Below are 18,056 nucleotides of genomic sequence, written 5' to 3' on the forward strand. Positions count from 1 at the left end.
GAGTTATGCATTCAAATGTCACCTTAACCTGGTAGGCAGAACCGGCCGTGATGTCACATGGCTCAGAGAGAAGTGGAGATGAAATAGAAGTAAGCAGCCGTTTGGAGATTTTTGAAGAGAACATGATGAGTAGAGAATGTCCTAACATCAACAGTAAATTTGGGAGTCAGCAACTCTAAAGATCTGTGGTTCGAATGCACCTTAGCCACTGGCAGAAAAGAAGGCAATGAAGAGAGTGGTCTCTTTTCTCTGTGCTATTGGGTAGCCATAAACGGATATGATGTTATATGGCTCAAAGAGGAAGTGAGAGAGGTAGCCATGGCTATTAGTTGTTGAGCAGGTTTCTTGTAGTTATTAAAGCAAACAAGCTTAGTCTTGGAAGCATTGAATGTGACCATCCATTTTTGACCCTCTTGGCCTTCGGGACAGGATCAAAGTGTAGTATCTGTTACCACAGATGCTGCAAGCTCTGATTAGCTATGACTAGCAAAGACCAGATGTGGGGGGAACCCCACATGCCTGACCATTAACTAGCTCCCATTTCCCACCTCTCGGGAGCTGGTCCCCTTTTTCCCTTCCCCCTCCCTTCACTCCTCACATTAAAAATCGGCCTTGTGCCTAATTTGCTCGGTGGGGGAGCAAATAAATACCATCTGTTCTTCAGATGCTGCACTTCTATTTCTTGTTCTCTTTCGGTGGAGGAGAAATCCTTCACGACTGAGACAATTTTTATTTTTGTACCTTTTCTCCACGTTAAAAAACGACCCTGGTGTCTAACTCTGTCCCGTGAGGAGGCATAGTAAATAGGTACTACAGACTGGAGGTCTTTCTCTAGTGTTTCTGCCATTGTCTCGGATACATGGGCATTCGTTTTCTTCTCATGTCTGTTATAGAAGGTGGTGTCATCAGCAAATATACCCATCTCAGAGACAATTTTATCAGGGGGGGGGGTCATTTATAGGTTGTTAGATTCTCCTGTCATACAGCTTCTACTGTCATGCGTGCAATTATTTTTCTACATGATCATTTTTTTTGTAATTTTTACTAATTTCGACATGACACAAACGTAATAGTGTTTTTACCTAAAATGCATTTATTTGAAATTGAATTATACTGCACAAGCTTCAAGGCACGTATAAGAGAAGTGTAATGGAGTCCCAATCTTTTAATTCGCAAGGCACAGTCATGGGAGGAGAAGATGATGTGAGGTATGATTTGATGTTATTTGCATTCGATAACGAGGTATATTTATGAAAACCCATGTCTTTTATTTGATTGTGACCTAAGAGACATTGGATCTGTTCTGAGAGAAGCGATGTATGCAACAGGAAAGAGAGGGTCTATAATAACACTGCAGTGAGAAGAGAGAAAGACAGAGAAGGAGAGTGGATAATGATTGTTGTCAAGAAAAATAGGATAATATACGTTTATTTGAAAATGGATCATGTCACAAAATGTATTTTATTTATTTATTTATTTTTGGTCCCTCGACAGAAGAACGGCGGACTTGTAAATTCACCCTTTCCATTCATCCATTCGTCTGTCCGCACTTTTCTCAATAACTACGCCTTGGAATTTTTTGAAATTTTGCAAAAACAGTAAACATGATATGAGTAAAAAAATAACAACGGATTTTCCGGGAAAATTCCAGTTGCCCCCTTATGGGTGCCTTTTGGGTTAAAATGGCTAAAATTGACACTTTTGTGCTTATTAAAAAAAAAATTGATGCCTTGGATTATTATGAAACTTTCTGAAAAGTTATAACTGATTTCTATATAATTTTGTTTGTCTATACTTCAAGAGGGGCTAATAAAAATAATCCCATTTTGGGACTATTTTACCATATTTGTCCAAAATTTTTTGTGTATGTTTATTTAACAGTTTTGCACTGTGCTGAACTCAAATTTAGATATGTTAAGGCCTTGGAGGCTTTTGGAGCTAAATGGGCACGGGGGGGGGGGGCAAATGATGGACTTAGTCATTTCTTTTTTTGCATGGCGCAGAACTCAAATTTACATATGTTATGGTCTAAAACTGTACCCTTTGTTCATTTTTACCATTGTTTGGCGTCCCCTGGGGACTTTTTGGGCTAAATGGAGTGGGGGCAAATGCTGAGCTTAGTCATTTTTTTATGACTCGTTCACTGTGCACTGACGGGGACCATGCATGCTTCACTTGTTTTTTCAAAAGTTACCATTCATTGTTTATAATATCATCAAATTTCAAGTAAATGGTTTCTTATAAAAATGCAAGTATCAGCCAATGGCAAAGCTAAGATAATATCTGTATAATAATAGATTAAAGCATTTCATGTTCGTGCGTACATCATCACCTTTCACACACATTAAAACAATGAGACCGTTCAAAGTGGATTAGTAATTTGTCGCCGGGGTTAAAAAATTCCGACCTTACTCATTTTGAAATGAATTGTTCCAAAATCAAACTGTGTCGTCCTGTGGACTAAAAGGGTACAATTTTAAATAAAAAATACATTACAAAAAAAAAGTGATTTGAAAAAATACTTAGCTGCCAATTATTTTCATTATTTTATTTACCTCCTTTTGAGGAAATTAGATACAAATTCAAGCGTTGGTTTCATGAAAGTGTTTTGTGGAATAAACTGGAGTCAAATTTGGCACACCTAAGTTTACAGTCTGTGTCGTTAACCACTTAGCCACCATACTTTTTTATATTATGCTTTACCAATGGGGGTATAAATCTTTTATACTTGGTTAATCTGCTATTATCGTTCGTGTGAACTCAAGTTGTTGATAAAACACATGCAGGTTGATCTTCTTTTTTTTTTTTTCTCCCCCCCCCACTGCTTATCAAGGCCTGACAGCCACTCAGGGATAAGGGTTAGTGAGTGTAAGGTGGTAATGAAGTAATTGTTAATGATGTAAATTGGGTGGAATTTGATTATTTATGAGGACGACTTAACAGGAACTTGTTTACATTGGATTTGAATGCCAGCATGTTGTATTTAGTCAGGAAGCTTGCCAGTGGAACAGTGTTCCATAGACGGGCAGTTCTGGGAAACAAGCTTTGTTCATGGAATCTGTGTTTACATTTAGGCACAGATAGAGAGTGGTTAAAACCATCGCCATTGTCATTGCTGCTATCGTCACCATCGTTGTGAGCCCAAGTTACTCCTTCATCTGTTTATACAAACAGGCAGGACTAAACTCGCATGGAGACACACAAACAACGCATTAATGCCCATGTGAAACAGATATTAGTGATCTGACATTTTTCATTTTGAAATGGCAGATTATAATATTTTGTCAAAATCATAGACTGCAGTTACCTCTCTTAGATTTTAAGAACTCTTCATTAGTAATTACGGTAAAACTGTAAAAAATTCAATAAATTTTATTTTTCACTTGCAATTATTTTTCTACATGATCATTTTTTTTTTGTAATTTTTACTAATTTCGACATGACATGTAAGTGCGTAATAGTGTTTTTTTTTTTTAATCTAAAATGCATTTATTTGAAATTGAATTATACTGCACAAGCTTCTAGGCATGTGTTAGAGAAGTGTAGTGAAGTCCCAGTCTTTTAAATTGCCTCCTGCCAAAATTATGGTGAGCGAATTACCTCTGCTTCCATTGTTGTCTCGATTTTGAACTGATTACATTTGGCACAAAACTCTCTGAGTGGAAGTTACGCAAAGCTGCAAATGCACATGTGTAGTGATGCGCTAATCACTTGTGTATCACTGTATGAGTTTCGATACGCCTGTTTTTGCCAACCGAATCACAACTTATTGTTATGAAAGAGATCGTATGGGCAAAAGAAAATAGATCTTTGTGAAATAACTGCTACAACACGACATGTTGTGATGATCTTGTATCTTTAGAAAATCCATTTTTTGGAATTGATTTCTGTTGGAGAGAAAGTACTGACACACCCATTCATTATACAATGAACTATTCTGAAAAGTATTTCAATAATAACGATGCTAATCATGAGAAGTATAAGTACGACTACAGTACAGTGTGCTATTTCTTCATATGCATTACAAGCCAGTTACAGGGTGAAACGATAAAATTGTCACCTTAGAAAAGACGACATGCCTCCATTTCTGTTTGATGAAAACCGTTTTTTTTTTTGTTGTTGCAGACCATCTACTAGTTGACTAATTGTGTACAAATTCAAAGAGCGATAGGTGTCTGAAAGTGACACAATGTTCAATGAGCGAGATCGGAGATGCATCGCTATACAACTCGTGCTCTTTACCAATCAAAGTTATTACAATAGGACCATTGCCAACACCCTCAAAATGCATCACTGAATTGCCACGAATAACATGATGATGAAAACAAAGTTTTCGGCCACAGTTATGGTCTTTGGTATGGTGTCAAATGAGGACCACCTCACATCTTCGAAGTCGGCTTGAAAAGCAACACCAAAGTGTACCGGGATGTGCTGAAGGGTGTGGTGATCTCCTGGTGCAATCAGATGGCCACTGACAAACTATGGGTGTGGCAGCAGGATTCATCACTGATCCACAAGTCCAAAGAGACCCCGGTTTGGCTTGAGAAGGGGTGCTATGACTTTGTACCTTTCTCTTATTGACTCCCTTCCTCCCCTGACCTGAACCTGCTGGACTACTTCGTTTGGTCATACGTCGAGAACATCACCAACATGACCTCGCACTACACCAAAGCCAGCCTAATTGTCACTATCCGCCGAGTATTCACCAAGCTCTTGCCGGCGCTTGTAGAAAAGCCATGCTTCCAGTTCCGGACCCGTATTGAGGCAGTGATTAAGGCTGAAGGCGACTACATTGAATAGATGTCAGCTCTACTACATAATCAAGTTACCTGAATTGATTTTTTTCAATAAAAGTTTTAAAATAAAAACTGTAGTGTTGTTTTCTTTAGGGCGACAATTTTATTGTTCTGCCCTGTACTATACAATTTCGGACTAATGTACTATATTTCAGTGCTCAACTTAGGGGTGAGGTAGTGTAGTATCTGTTTTGTTGTCAGGGACCATCATGCCAGGCGTTACCTCCTCATTTGAAGGTAGTATGGTATTAGTTCTATTGTCATGAGACTATCCTCACAGGTATTACTCTCTCTTTTGAAGGTAGCAGTTGTCAACAAGAAATTCTCACAATCGGCTGTTTTTTTTTGTTTTTTTTATTACATTTTCACCCCAAACAAGGCACATTGCCACTTTGTTGTAGGGGGCTACTATCAGGGGCAACAGCTACTGGGGTACTATGCAGGGAGTCTGTTCACGCTACATGTGAACTTCTGCATGTCAGTACAGTTGGGGAAGCAAGGACTTGGAATGGAATTCCAAAGTCTAGCGGTTCTGGGGAAGAAACTACTGGAGTAGAAAGATCTTTTACATCTAGGGATCTCTACTGTGTGGGGGTGGGATTTAGCTGCCTGTCAGGTTTGTTGAGGGTGTTTACGTCATGGGGGCACAAGTGCTTGCAGTTCGTCAGAGCATTCATCATTAAAATACTTGTAGAACAGGCAGAGGCATGCAACATTTCGTCGATGGGACAGGGGCTGAAGCTTAGATGACAGTTCAGGACCTATCAGATTTGTGACTCTCTTTTGGACCTTGTCTAGGAGCGAGAGACTAGTAGCGGATGCACCAGCCCAAATATGACAGCAATACTCCATACATGGGCGAATGGTGGCCTTATAGAGGGACAGAATACTTTCGGGTATCAGTAGTTTTCTAGCATGGTAGAGAGAGAGCCTACCTTCTTTACAGCAGTGGTCCTGGCAATGCTTTCAATGTAATTGTTCCAATTCATGTTTCCTGTGAACGTTAGGCCAAGGAGTTTGAAAGATGTACTTTCAGATAAAGAGTCATTGGCCATTGCTATAGATGGTAGAGAAGGTTTCTTGTAATTATTGAAGAAAACAAGTTTAGTCTTGACAGCATTGAATGTGACCAACCATTTTTGTCCCCATTCCACTACAGATTGGAGGTCATCCTCTAGTGTTTCTGCCATTTCTTTAGATATGTGTTCATTTGTTTTCCTGTCGTGCTTGTTATAGAGTGTGGTGTCATCAGCATATATACCCATCTCAGAGGCAATTTTGTCGGGGAGGTCATTTATGAATATTAGGAATAATAGAGGTCCAAGGATAGACCCTTGAGGCACTCCTGCATTTGTATCATATTGTTTGGATTTACGACCATCGAGGACAACCTGGATTTTTAAAAATTTAACTATGTTAAGTATTCTTCCAGTGATACTGTATGATCTAATTTTCCTGAGGAGACCCTCATGCCATACCCTGTCAAAAGCCTTAGATATATCTAGAGCTACCGCTCCACTTTCTCCCGCTTTGTCCAGTGAATGGTATATAGATTCAGAGATTACAGTTAGGATGTCTGCTGTGGAACGGGCTTGCCTAAATCCATATTGGTGGTTAGTCAGAAGTTCATCTGTAAGGTGATGGACTAGAGCTTGGTTAATTATGGACTCAAATATTTTGGCGAAAAGTGGGAGGAGGCTAATGGGGCGATAATTTATTGGGTCAGTTCTTTCGCCAGAATTCTTGAAAACTGGTACCACAGAAGCAGTTTTCCAGCAGGCAGGAAAGCAAGATTCATTAAGGCATTTGTTGTAGAGTTTGGAGAGAACTGGAGCTACCTAGGCGGAGCACTTTTTTAATAGCACAGCTGGGATGAGATCGGGTCCATACTTCATTAGAAAACTCAACACTTATGTATATTAGCAAAAACATGCGACCATAGAAGGAGCATAATTTTGATAGTAAGATCAATAAAAAAAAGATATGGAGGAGTATAAGAAGGAGTATAATGCAGGGAACCAACTGTTTTTTCAGTGCGATGTATGAATAAAAATGGACGAACGAAAGAAAGTCTTATTTGTTTTGTTATTTTATTTAACTTCATATATCAATTTATTTTTCAATATAATCACAATAAAAATCAGTAAATATCAACTTACTGTTTGATATAACCGGGAAATAATATCTCTTTTTCAAAAGAGAAGGGACCAAAGAATGCCCTTAAAAAAAAAGAAAAACATTAAAATATCATGAAGGGTGTGGAAACGGTTAGCTGTAAAGCAGAAAAGAGTTTATGCATAAGGTTTCTTCATTTATTAGCATCGCTATTACTATAGGCATTTTCATTTTTATACTTATTTAATCTTATATATATATATATATATATATATATATATATATATATATATATATATATATATATATATATATATATTATCTCTTTTATATATTTGTTGAAAACAAAAATTTTTCCTGCTTCAGTATTACCCCAGCAAAGTTTTGGAAAGCAATTTGTTGTAATTTATATGAATAGGATTATTTGGATTGCTTTTCTTATCTAGCTTATTCACCATATTTCTGCTGATGTAACTCCTGATCTTTTTTTTTTTTTTTTCAGGATCCGTATTTACAAACTTGATCATATTTATGTATGGATCCGAAATTGTCACAATTCGCTGTTCATTAAAGATTGCAACACTTACATTATGCATAGTAGCAAAAAAAAAAAAAATATGTGATTGGAAAGAGCTTAATTACAATAACATAAGATCATCACCCCGGGCATTGCTTCCTAACAACTACCAAATAAGGAAACTAGCCACAAGAAAATCGTAAATAATAATGAATATTCCTTATCCCTAAAATTACAGACAAATATTAAGTAGATTTTATTTACTTTATTTCAAGCATCTCCATCTCCTCCTCTACGTAATGACAATGAATAATGATTTGTCTGATAGCCATGTTGGTTTTATGGACCAGTCGATTACTAGTCCTTGCCACCTGTTGAAGTATGCCCTACTTATTCATCCATCCTCCTTGTTTCCAATTTAGCTTGTACTTACATAAAGCTTTGGTAAATATAACACAGATGGAAATATGAACATCTGCTGTAAAAGAAGGTCGTTTGGAAATTTATACTAACCAATCATTAAGTTTATTGATCGCAGATCGATAAAAAGAGAATATTTTTGTAAAGCAATAAAATAAAACTATGTTCATATACTTGTGTCCAGGCAAATTTAATAATGGAGATTTGGTACCTGTCTCTCTGAAACTGAAACTATAATATTACTACTATTAATAATGGAGATTTGGTACCTGTCTCTATGAATGTGAAATCATAACATTACTTAAAGTGTATTAGCTGTTTTGAGACCATAATTCCAGGCATTAGAACCTACTTTGCAAGGAGAGTGTAGTATATGTTTGTTGGTCATGTATACTAGCAAAATATGCGACAAGAGGAAACATATTTTTGCTAGTAAATGATAAAATAAATAATTTAAAAAATTTAATGTTTGAATTTTTTGACTGGCTTTGCAAACTCACTTTTTCTCAATTAATAAAAATTAGGGATTTAGTACAGAAGAGGCAAAAAGTGAAAAAAAAAAGAAAAAGGTAATAAATTCAAATATATAACAAATAAATGTTACCAAGGGCAAAATAAATTATTCTTCTACCTACCTGGTTTTGTGTGGTTGAACATATTTTAAAGCATCTATTTAGTTTGAACAGAAATAGTGCCAAGTTGGTAAATTAGAATGACAATAAGATGACCAACATCCAGATGTTCAACTGAGAAGTCTCGATAATCATTAAAATAAAACAAAATATTGATAGAAATTCACCCAATAAATGTCATGGTGACACTTGTTGGGTGAATTTCTATCAGTATTTTGTTTACTTTTCGAGTTTTAAGTCATTAGCGACACTCCGAAGATTGCATGCTGTTGTCTGTTTAACTAACCAACTTGACACTACCTGTTTTTCTTTTTTGAATAAAAGCTTTCAAATACGTTAAAACGCACAAAACTTATCCAGGTAGGTAGAAAAGTAACTTATCCTGACCATAATATTTATTTGTTATATATTTAATTTTTTTATCCCTTTTATTTTGTTTGTTGGCTTCTCTACTAAATACCCCAAAAAATCTAACCCGATCTGCATGAGTATTTTTTTCTAGTGCCTTATAATATCGTATGGTGAGTTGGGATAGTTTTTAGTAAATATTGGTTTAGAGAACACTGGGTTGGGAACTGTTAAAATAAAACAGACGTCTGCCTTTCTCTGTCTTATTAGACTTTATGTTCGTGGTGAAAAAATGAATTGGTATTTTTTTTTAGGTTAGGACATAATTACGCCGTGTTAAGTGGAAAATTTGGTTATCTTAAACTTAGATATGTGTTTTATCGAAACAAACTCTCCAACTGACTGATTGCTTCTTTTTGACTGCCTTTATTCCAAACTTTTCTGTTGACTTATACAAAACATCTCCGTAACCCTCTGTTGTAACCCTCACTTAAAACCAAAGTTTTTGTTTGGATTCATCGGCCATTGTTGAGGTAGCTAGCTTGTTCTCTTTTGACGGAGGCGTATGGTCCTTTAGTGGGGTAGTTGTACCCCAGCTAATTATTTATCTTTTAGAACCCTCGATAAAAACAACAAACTCCTTTTAACATTAAACATTTGCAAGTATTTATTCAACGGGATAATAGTGGTGGAGCTCAAAGTTATTGAGTCAGGTCCAAGTCGGACTGTCGGTGCTGGGTGAGGAGGAGAGGAAGGTGTGTCTTCGCTCGCGGCTCTGTGCTGACTGTTGGATGTCCCCTGCACTCTTTTTGGGGACAGTAGGATCAATGCGCCCTGCCTGTCGATTGGCCAGTCTATGGCCGAAGAACTTACAGGGAAGCATTGATCCGCCAGAGAGTATAGTTCATTGCTACAGTCCTTTTATCCAAAGATATGTCATTCATCGCTACTTGCATGAATAGAAATCACTTGGTAAGGTATTTATCCATTAGCGTGAATCTTCAGCATACATATTTCCTGGTAAATAATTTTTACATATCACGATGGAGTTTAGCGGACTGGTTTTTCATTAAAACTGATTTGATTTTTTCCATGTGCTGTACTTATAATCGAAATTGCAACTAATTTTTGTCTTTTTGCACAAAAAACAAAAATTGGTCCCCATAGAATTTACATAACTTTGTTTGCGTGGCCGAACTGGTGTTCTTTTGATTTAGCATCTATTTTAAAACATAAAATAATTTAAATGGAGTTATTTCCCTTTGAACGCATACAGCGAATCTGTTTGTGAAGTAACGATTGACTACACATGCATTACACAAGTAAATATTTCTGGCTATTTTTTCTCAAATATTTTCCCAGTACTTGACTGAAACTAGTGAGGAAAGCCGACTTGCAGTGGTTTGTCGTTAGAAGTTTTCATAAACAATTGAACCAAGACAACCAGGACCTTTTCAGTAAAAAAAGGTGTGTGGGGGGAGGGGGCTGGTAAGTAAGTAATTTTTAAAATGAAAATACAAAGAGAAAAGTAAAAGAAGAAAAAGTAACAGAAAACTGTTTCCTTTTTACCTATTTTATCGACTTGTGCCATTTTTACTGGTCCATTTTTTTCGGTTGTCATTTTTCCCCCCCTAATTTTATTATTGTGGTTTGCTGATTTTAAATTGTAATCTAAAATTAGTAAATATAATTTCATCATCAATAGCAGCAATAAAATTAAGTTTTAAACAAAAACGTAAATTAAATAAAATGATTGAGATTCCCAATTCCGATTAATCGTCCCAGCACTACTCATATGATTTTTCATTCACCAAAGAATCAACAGACCATCTAAATATTGAAAGACCATAAAATAAGGAGTCAGAGTTGGATATTTTGGAATTTTTTCGGAGCAGAGTTGTAATTAGTAGGAATCTGAGTTAGACCTTCCAACCTTGTTACAAGTACTCTTTGTGACCTGCTAGTCGAGGTCTGGATAGTGCTCTATCTCGTTGGTTCTTTCAAGTCTTCATGAACATTTTTCATTAACCAATTTTGTATGCTGCTGCATGGAAAGGAATGTCAGATTATAGAAATTGTCTTTTCTACTCTGGATTTGTTTTATATTTTGTCTGCATTTCTAATCATATTTATGCAGCACTAATCTATTTCAACTGATTATGTGGGTTGGTTTCTGCCTCAGTAGGATTTTTTTTACATTGTGACTGTTTTTTTGTTTTTTATTATTATTATTATTATTATTATTATTATGTTTGCTAGTATGTCACTACTCCTTCCTCCTCTCCCCCCCCCATCCAAAAAAAATTAATTGAGAAAGTAAACCTGGAAGAGGATGATCACAGAACAGATACTACACTATGCCCCTACCCCCAAATAGGAAGAAAATATGCCTGGGAAAATGGTATCATGATGAATGAATATATACTACACTGCTTCCCTCCTCCCAAAATAAGAAGAAAATACCTGGGAAAGTGGTATCATGACAAATGTATATTATACTACCCCTCCCATCCCTCAATGAGAAGGTAATGCCTGGGAGGATATGATGATGAACGAACATATATTATACTATTCCCCTTTCTAGCTCAAATTAGGAGAAGGTAATGTCTGGAAGGATGGTATCATGTCAACAAAACAATTATTATATTCCCACCTCCCCTGAATTGAGCATTAAAAGATTAGATTATTAGGTTGAAATTTTAAAGTATTAAATTGAATTGAGCATTAAAAGATTAGATTATTAGGTTGAAATTTTGAAGTATTAAATTGAATTGAGCATTAAAAGATAGAATATTAGGTTGAAATTTTGAAGTATTAAATTGGATTGAGCATTAATAGAAGTAGTAATACAGTTTTAGCTTATAGAGTTAGATACCAAATCTTTATTAGAAATAGATTAGGTTCTTATTATTCTCTTTATTTCTATTAAAATGTAAAATGTTGATAATTTTATGCATATATTAAAAAAGAGACTATTGTTTGTTATTGAAAACTAAATTTTGTTTGTTTTCTCTTATGGCATATCAATTTTTTTTTTTTTTTTTTTTTTTTTTTAATAATAATAATAATAATAATAATAATAATAATAATAATAATAATAATATCATCATCATCATCATCACCTGCCTGTTTAACTGTATGTATGCATGTATGTATGTTTGTGTATCTGCCTAAAACTTCCGACAAGGGAGGCAGATTTTCATGAGAGTGGTAGCTTGACCCTTCGGACGACAAATATAAAAAAATTGGCTAAAAACATTAATTCCTTCATCCTCAACTGGGCACTTTTCTACAGGGAGGGGTCGCTTTTTTTGCCAATATTTTCGAAAGTCATTGCCTCTTTTCGATTGATTAGCCTTTATTTAAACCTACGCCACTTCCGGTTTGGCGATGGGCGCAACAGCAAAGACGTCACGTTTTGTTTTTCAGGTTCTTTTCCTCCTTCACGATACGGGTTCGAGCTTGCCTGCCTACTACCACTTTTTTTTTTTTGCTGTTCGCCACACACCTCGAAACACCCGGGCAACGCCAGGCACCTAGGCTAGTATATAATATAGTATAATATAATAATATAAAATAATATATAATAATAATGATAATAATAATTATTATTATTATTGAAAACCCTTGAATGCAGAGACTAATACACATGAGCCACATGCGCAAGCCAGACGAACTGCTGCAGAGACCAAACATGAAGAAGCATTACATGGAATCAAGAACATTGAAGCTGCATATCTATATGTTCTTCATCTCCTTTCTCATTGCCCCATCATGCTCCCTCCCCCAAAGAGTGATGTTAAATAGTCTAGAAGGGTCAAGGTGGATGGAAAGACTGAGGTGAGAGCATTGATCAGACGTCCGCTGAACAAGTGCAAAGAGAATTGGGACCTTGGGGAGGCTTATTGCCACTCAAATTCCAGTAGAGACCAATGGCCGCTGGCAGTGAGAAATCAATAGTAAGTGGCTGTTGCGATAACGCAAATTTATTTGCAAATGTTATTGAAAGAAGTGGAGAGTACTGGAAATCTGAGGAGACTTGTCATCACTCAGCTTTCAGGGAGACGCCACAGGTTGTTTTCAAGGAGAGCTATTTGATGACCTGTGTGAAAGCTCCTTGTAAGCTAAAAAATAAATAAAAATAAAATAATAATAATAATAATAATAATAATAATAATAATAAAATAATAATAATAATAATAATAATTATTATTATTATTATTTATTTGTTATATTTTTGAAAATTTTAATTTCATTTTTAAATAATAATAGATAATAAATAATAGTCATTGCAAATGATTTATTTTTATGCTTTTAGTTTTCAACACGCCATAGTTTTTTGTAAGGGGAAAAAATACACGGTTTGATTTTTCTGTTTTACGGCATATCAACCCTTTTGTCTTATTTGATGGTAAAAACGCGTGATGCTTGATATAAGCAAGTCATTGTATATGATTATTTTCGCGCAAGCTGTTATTTTACCTTTAGATGGGAGGAAAGTCCGAGAATGACGTATACGTGATCTATATAGGTTCTATATAGAACACATGAACATTTGTGTGTGTAGAGAGAGGGAGAGAGAGAGAGAGAGAGAGAGAAAGAGAGAGGGGGGATGCACATTATCATAACAATGTATCTTTTTATATGGCGTTCATTAGTCGATGTGATTCGTTGTTTTCTCTCTGCATTTGTCAAGCTCAATCATTAATAAAAAAAAAATCAATGATGAGAAAAAGGTCATCGAAACATTCTTGATCAACACAGCTGTTCCATTTGTCAATATATATATATATATATATATATATATATATATATATATATATATAAAAGTCAAATTGTCTGTGTGTCTGTGTTTGTACATTTCCCTACCAAACTACTCTGTCACTTCTCAGTCTACAGACTCAAGATTTGGCATAAGGAGTATTGAGATTTAGGGAAATCTTTTTAATCGGTTTTCGGCCAGAAATTTGGCTGTGAAGAGGTCAAAGTTCAACAATTTGATCTTTGAAAACTCTACAAAACTCCTCCGCCAATTTTGGGTCTAAACATTTGAAATTTTAGATGTAGGTTACTTGGACATAAGGCAAACTTTTTAATTTGATTTGAACCCAAAACAATAAATGTTAAGGGGTCAAAATTGAGGTTAAATGTTTTAAAAAATTGATCTCTGTGGTCTCTATCAAATTACTCAGCCAATTTTTGGTCTAAACATTTGAAATTTTACATAAAGTGTATTCAGACATAGGGCAAGCTTTTTAATCCATTTTGGCTGAACATTTAGCTATCAAGGGATCAAAATTCAAAAGATTTGATCTTTGCGGTCTCTAGCAAACTATTAAGCCAATTTTAGGGCTAAACATTTGAAATTTTGCATAAAGGGTATTCAAACTCAGACATGCAGCAAGCTTTTTAATCAGTTTTGGGGCGGAAATTTGGCTGTCAAGAGGTCACAGCTGAAAGAGTTTACCTTTGCAAACTTCTCTGCCAATTTTGGGTCTAAACACTTGAAATTTTAGATGTGGTTACCTGGACGTGAGTCAAACTTTTTAATATATGTATATACATATGCACATAAAGTTATGAACAGTACATAAGGCCCGAGCAAAGACAAGCTGAACTGCTAGTATATATATATATATACACTAAACTTTTAAGGCTGTTAATACTGAGCAAAAGTTAAAGCCCATTGACTTAGAATTAATGTTTTACGCCAAATTGATGACAGAATATGATTAAATTTGTGTTCATTTTGGCATTAAATACTAATCCTTATTAATCTCTGTGTATCGAGTGGGAACCATAATACCTAGTTTGCTGCACCTTATCATAACAAAGGTCCATACATAATTTCAGCTAGATTGACTCAGCAGTTTCTGAGAAAACTTCTTGAGTAAATGTGGTATAGTGATGACTAATCCCTAATTAATCTCCAACTGTTCATCAAATGGATGCCATAACACTTAGTTCCTTGCACCTTATCATAGCAAAAACCCATACAAAACTCCAGCCATATCGGCTGAGGGTGTTTCAGATAGACATGATTAAGTAAGAGAAATATATATACATATATATATATATATATGCATATATATAAAATATATTTTAGTCATCGACATACAGTCCTGTTTCGTTGTTTCAGAACTCATCAGTGCCGCTAGACTAACACCTATCCCAAGCCGAGGATCGAACCTAGAACCGTCGTGATGACAGTCGGCAGTTCTACCCCTTGACTACGGAAGCGGTGGCCACTGTATTAAGAAAACCAAGACTTCAAAAAAGGAATTGATAGCAATAAAACGTGTATTTCATTGTAAGTTACAATTGTTTCAAGACTAGTTGGACAATTTCAAGAATTATGGTGTTTGAAAATTTTCACATAACCAGCCTTTCTTCAGACTTCTTGAATAAAATCACTTTAACAATAGAACATTATTTAAAGAAATTTCCCTTAAAAGAAAAGAAGCATGCGAAAACATTTATCCTGGATGCATCCTTGTCAAGAGCCTATTTCATATATACATACATACATACATACATACATACATACATACATACATACATACATATATATATATATATATATATATATATCAAGGCGACCTGACATTGCCAAGAATTGAATGAGGATCAATGAATGTTCTACCTTTCCAATACTTTTATTGTCATCAAAATCTGTAAATTCGCCCCTTTTTCAATTAACTAGATTGATTGCCTGCTCTAGTTAGGAACGCACTGCAGTGCATGGGGGGGGGGGGAGCTTCATATCCTTCCCTGTAGTGACTTAATTCACAATACAGTATTGTCTACATTGCATTGTAGAGAACTGACTATTGATTTTATAAAATTATTATTATATATAATGGTTTGAATTAAAGTTTAAAATGCAAAAGTCAAGTATCATGGTTCAATTGTGCTCTAAACAGAAACATTAATTTTGAACATGACCCCGTCTTATCAAAGAACTTACTGTTCATTTTATATGCTGGTCCTTTCTGCTTGTGTGTTAATCAAACTTCTCAAATGCACTGGTGATGTTAGACTGTATAAGAGTGTTAACTTTGGTCAAAATCAGACTGTTCCTTCTTTAATCAGATTTTTTCGATTATCGATACTTATTGGAGTCATTTCAATAAAAAAAAAACTATTTAAGAACACTCATAGATAAAGATAAAGTAAATTTGTGTGAAATTTCAAAAAGGTCAGTCCAGCCATTTCAGAGTCCATAGGAAATGAAGTCACAGACACACAAAAAGTGCTTTTTATATATAAGTAGAAAAGTACATATATAAGTTTAATGATTAAAGTTCAATTCTGTACATTAAAATATATACACATATATATAAGTTAAGAATTTATTATTTGAAACAAGGAATATATGGAGAAGAATGATATTTATTTCCTTAATCCATGGATTTTCAATAATGGCTCATATCATCAGAGGAAATGAAATACAGTTAGTAAAATGTTCAGCTATAAATAAACAAGTATTTTGCTTTTCAGCACATATATTGAAAATGTTATTTAAAAGTTATTTAAATGGTGCTTAAAAGTCATACAAAAAGGATATCATACAACCTGGGCAGTCCAATATCAGAATAAATCCAATAGTTTCTGGGATATTACTGCCAGGTCAGATGAGTAGTGATCCAAGGGGAAAATCAGAGGTGATCGAGTAATCTGATATATATCCAGAATATTTGTTTGTCCCATACCGTGATTTCGAATGAGATGGTCGTCACCTTCAGCGATGTAGATCCGTTGATGTTAAGATTTAGAACAAATTCAGAGTCCTTGGGTGTGCGGATGGTTCTGAAAGTATTATCTCACTATAATATCTAACAGGACAATTCATTCTATTTCTAATCTGTGACTTATCTCATATATATATATATATATATATAATTTATTTGAGGGTAAACAGTTACATATGGTCACTACAACCATAGCAACGATAGCTTGATAGTAATGAGATTTCGTCAGGCGACCGTGAACCATTCAATGCCATAGAAATGCAATTAGCAAAATGTTCAGCTATGAATAAACAAATATTTTTTGCTTTTCAACACATATATTGAAAATGTTATTTAAAAGTTATTTAAATGATGCTTAAAAGTCATAGAAAAAGGATATCATACAACTTGGGCAGTCCAATAGTTTCCGGGATATTACTGCCAGGTTGGACGAGTAGTGATCCAAGGGGGAAATCAGAGGTAATCGAGTAATCCGATATATCCAGTGTCCCATAGCGTGATTTCGAAGAGCATATGAGATGGTCGTCCTCTTCGGATCTTTATATCACCAAACAAATTGATAAGAAAATTAAAAAAAGAAAAAAACGGGGGAGGGGGGGGGCATATATTCTTCTCATATTTTTATAAATGTCGGTTTGATCACATACACAGGATTTACAAACAATAAGCTCCACCATTTTCTACTCAAAGAAGGAAGAAGTTCTGACCAGCACGAAGAACGTATTCTTTACTTTCAGGATCTGGTTGAGATAAAAAATCTCCTTGATATTTTGTTCAGATAACGACAAATTATTTTTCAGTATTTTACCATTATAAAAATACGAAAATATATTTTACTTCTAAGAGAAAATCTGTTGTGATAAATAATACAATACCACAGGGCTGCTTCCCAGCCGACTGCAACACCATTATTTTCAAGCACAATGTTAACAAATTCTTGTTGAACCATCCACTTAAATAATCAAAAGCTGACCTTCAACAATTACAAGGAACATTTCCAGCGATCGATTACCATGGATAATAAAGAACACTCTAACTGAAAGTTCAGCCAAACATTCATAGGTAACATAAATTTGAACAAGTACATAGAAGACATTGCCAAGGTTGCTGCAAAGAAGGTAGGCTCCTGCTACAACACTAGAAAAATATGTACACTTGACAGTATTCTATATTTATAGAAAATCACCATTCAACCATGCATGGAGTAGTGCTGCCTCATCAGCCACTAGTCTCTCTATCGGACAGGGTCCAATAAGGAGTTTCTAATCTAATAGGCCCTGTGTTGTCAATCAAACTTCCTGTTGTCCCAACGTTGCACCCCTGTACTTGTTTCACCTTGATTAAATGGTCTCTGACAAACACGTGGCACTGTTGGCCCCTTGACACAGATATTTTTGACTAGTCTGACAAGCAGCAAAATCCCACGCCTTCACTGTAGAGATCCCTGGTTCCAGAAAGCCTTCTACTCTGAAAGTTT

This window comes from Euprymna scolopes, chromosome 10 (genome assembly GCF_053919585.1).
Source record: "Euprymna scolopes isolate OS-2025 chromosome 10, ASM5391958v1, whole genome shotgun sequence".
Lineage (NCBI taxonomy): Eukaryota > Metazoa > Mollusca > Cephalopoda > Sepiida > Sepiolidae > Euprymna > Euprymna scolopes.